We start from the raw sequence: 4,076 nt of genomic DNA, 5'->3' as shown, positions 1-4,076 counted from the left end.
CCACCGCCGCCACCGCGCCGCCGCCGCCGCCGCGCCGCCACCGTCGCCGCCGCGTTATGCAAATGGTTCGCGCCAATCCCGTCGCAAGCGATTTGTGTTCGCGCGCATAATGCGCGCTGATGAAGACAAATTTGGCGCGCGGTGCGCCGGTGTCGCGGCCCGTGTCCCGGCTCGTGCATCACGACCGGGGCGTGGCCGCGGGCGAGGTCGGACCGGGTTGGGCCTGGCGCGGGTCGGGTTGGGGCGGGGCGAACCGCCGCAGTGTGATGCCGCTTGGCTGGAGATGAGGGGCAGCCAGCTGCGAATCTGTGAGTATGCGTCTGGTGAGACTGAGGAGCAGAGGCGCGGGAGCGTACAGCAAGCTGGGGAAAGGCGCGCTTGAAGTGTGCTTTCACCACGCAACGGCCGTGGGTCAATGCAAAATATTCCTCCAGAGCCGCCTGGACGCACGACAGGTTTTGCTGAAGTTGAAATGGCCATTTCCTTCTGAACCCCCCCCCCCCCCCCGCCTCCCACACCATGTTTTCCGTATCATGCTAAACAGGACCGACAGTGCGAGCAAACCAAGCACCATGGATCTCTAGACGGCCACCCACAACCCTGGCGTTTGTGACGCGCTCTGATCCTAAAGGTCAGCTCTGGCAAGCGCCCAGGAAGGAACGACGTCGGCAAACCGTCGGATCAGAGCGACGGGCCTTACCTGCCTGACGGGGTACTCGTGGTCGGACTACAGCCCCGGTTTGGGGGGGGGGGGGAGGCTGGCTAAATGAGTTTAAGCAGTTGAGGTGGAGATGAACCGCCATCTTCGCTGAACTTTTGTTCTTAAAAGGTACCATTTTCAAACACGGGTGGGGTTTTACGGTTTACGACTGTGATTGTAAGCATCAGCCGCGTCAAAGCGTGATCCCTTATTTTGGTCATCTGAAGGGGAGTCGAGGGTAGGCTTGTCTGCCCTACATCAGCACATAACCTGTTCAACTCTACTAAAATCTGTAAATATGCGAAAATTTTCAACACGGTGGCAATGGCCGGTCACGGGGTTAGTTTAAGGCACGTTTAATACTAAACAGAAGCATGTTTTAGTGCCTTTTCGATAGTTCATAAATTATGTGCTGCTTATTTCAAGTTAAAATTGGTTTCAATCTGTTTCTTGTGTAGCTGAAGGTGTAGAAAGCATATTTAGCCGAGACCAGTAGATACTAACATCTGCTACCAATATGCATGACAGGCCTGACCTTGCTCACATCTTCCCATTTCTTCTGGACAGCTCAGAAACTTGGCGACACAGCATACATGGGCTGGAGATTGAAGAGAATACACAAGCGCAACCAGAGGCTTTTTCATGTCTTTACATCAATGTTGTAGCATTCCATCGAAATAAACGAGTTTAAAGACATGCCATTGCTACACTCCAGCTGCTCACAAGTTCTGCCACCACCTGAAGCAAAGGAAGAAAGGTAAGTTCTGGTGCAAGTCGCATTTTATTCCGGATTAAAACAATGTGACAGTGTTTCTGTTGTGCGCGATGTCGGTGGGACGGGAGGGGGGGGGGGGGAGGGCGGTCTTTGCTTACAGGGGCACGGGCAGAATTTTCTTCGACAGAAGGGAGGGGCCCGGAGCCCAGTGAATACGCATCTAGTCGATTTTTAACACTCTGCCGGGAGTCATCTATGATGGAGAACGAAAAATCCGGACCGAATGAGGGGCCCCTCCCTTGGCTGTGCCACTGCTGTTTAAACACTATTGTGAGCAGCGCAATGCCGAATGTTTGAATTCGTTGCTCGATAAGTCGTTTGGAACACAATCATACAAAAAGTTCTTAGCTTAAAAATGCTCAACTCTGGAAAAGTTGCAATGAGTTGGGAAGGCAGGTAGGATCACCGCCATGTTTGCTGCCGGTATGCGTCATTTGACTGAGCGCATTGTTGAAGGCAAATGCATGAGTTCGGGATGGATAGAATGGTGGACACTTTACAACTACAGTCTCGTCAGTTATCAGAACTAGCAGCTCCAGCAACAAATAAAGTGAAGGGGGGGGGGGGGAGATTCTTGCCCCGTTTCGACCACGGGCTTGACAAGTTGAGCTGGGTTTCGTGTACCAATTATTGCACCCCTCGTGCCAGTAGGATATAATTTTGCGTCATTGCAGGCTGCCGTGTCACGGAGGGAACGATGCTTGGCGTCTCCCTCTGAGAGCCTCCGGATCGACCTGGGGGCTTCGGCCAGCGCTGCGCCAGAATGGTAGCCCTTAGGTCCCCCAGCTGGGATGGAAGGGGCTTCCAGTCTCTGACAACTGAAGGCGATTTGCCACTTCGTGTCCTGCCGGCTCCCGGCCCGAAAAACGTAAGGGGTTTCATTAGTGTTCAGACCACAGGCTCTTCAATGCACGCGGCCTATAAGCACGTGTCGATGAGATAAAAAACACACATCATGGTCACAGGCTCTTTTTTCTGCAGAAGCTTGCTAACCTGTCGCGGGTAGGGCATTTTGTGGACAGGGCCTGTGGTCACTGTGTGCTGTCTAGGCCCAGAAGCGCTTGCAGGCCAACGCAGAGGCTTGCATTATTGGCGCTGCGCCCCGCGCCGTCGGACGCCACTTCAGCACCAGCTCCGCCGCTGCGACACTCCTGCATTATTGGCGCTGCGCCCCGCGCCGTCGGACGCCACTTCAGCACCAGCTCCGCCGCTGCGACACTCCTGCATATTGGGAGGGGGAGGGGCAGACACCGGAGGAGAGGCTCAGACACGATACGCATGCAGCGCGCGAGCATTACGATCAGCCGTGACGGTGGCCGGCGGAAGCGGCACGGATCGCAGGACTCAGTGCCGGGGGAGGGATGGCCGGGCGGTCCCAGTTCAGGCTATCGAGAACGGGAAGTAACACTGGCGTAAAGGTTTTATATAGGCTGAATGGCGCATACACATGCACCAAGGCATGTCATAAGGACAATCTTTTGCTTTCACTTAAAGCGATGGAAAGATAATTTATCGAGGGAGATGACATGCGTGTCAGTTATTTGTGTTTAGGATTGGTTGTGACCGCTGATATATCAAGAGTAATTTGCTGTCACCTCTCGATGGCTTTGGATGACGCTCTGCGTGCTTCTGGAAATATTTTATTTCGGATGCGCAATTACTGCGCGAGAAGGAAGTCCCTTTATTTCCATGGATTGGTGGAAAACATGTGCCCTTCAGCACGTCCTTACATGGGTGGTTAATGGGCAGTGACATGAATATTTGCTTCCAAAAATCTTTAAAAGTTAGCCATCAACCGATGTTTCTTTCAACCGTCTGACCACAACAAAACGTTTTTTCACACACTTCACTTGTGTTCTCACTAATGCATGATGGAAAGCGACAGTTAGTCGCGCGATTCAGGATACGGCAAGGAAGTTAAATCTGTCTTGAAGGTCCCGTGGCGCTGTTTGGCCCAGTTGCTACGGTTTCCGGCCCATAACTTGCGGATGATGCATGGCGAAATCATTCACTTGCTCTCCACAGATGAATCCTTCCGTTCATTGCGGCGCCTGGCTCTCTCAATAAAAACGTCACCTCATCAGATTGGTAGATATTGGATGAGGTAGGACAACTACCGCATTAACAGCCAGGGCCCAAATGTGACTCATGGAAACGGAAATGGAAAAGCTAGTGCTGGCTGTTCCAGCGGACTTAATGCTGAGCTCAGATCTACCGAGCAAAATAAGAAATTGCGTTATATGGCCTTCATTCGAAGGCCACGGCCAAAACACGGTTAGCACAAGCCTCCCCTTACATGGGACCAATAAAGCATCTAAAAGGCTCAGGCCAGTCACGCTAACCCCCGCGCTGTCCAGCACCGCCGGTGGTGGCGCCAGCGACCATCGGCCAGCGTCAGCGGCGGCGGCGGCGGCGGGGCAGCGACGGCGAGCGCGGCGCGGGCGACGCCCGGCGACCGGCGTCAGCGGCGGCGGCGGCGGAGCAGCGACGGCGAGCGCGGCGCGGGCGACGCCCGGCGACCGGTTGTCAGCGGCGGCGGCGGCGGGGCAGCGACGGCGAGCGCGGCGCGGGCGACGCCCGGCGACCGGTGTCAGCGGCGGC

The sequence above is a fragment of the Pollicipes pollicipes genome, unplaced genomic scaffold (assembly GCF_011947565.3).
Source record: "Pollicipes pollicipes isolate AB1234 unplaced genomic scaffold, Ppol_2.1 Scaffold_7261;HRSCAF=8764_pilon_pilon_pilon, whole genome shotgun sequence".
NCBI lineage: Eukaryota > Metazoa > Arthropoda > Thecostraca > Pollicipedomorpha > Pollicipedidae > Pollicipes > Pollicipes pollicipes.
The sequence above is the reverse complement of the archived record's forward strand: the minus strand, read 5'-3'. Positions refer to the sequence as shown.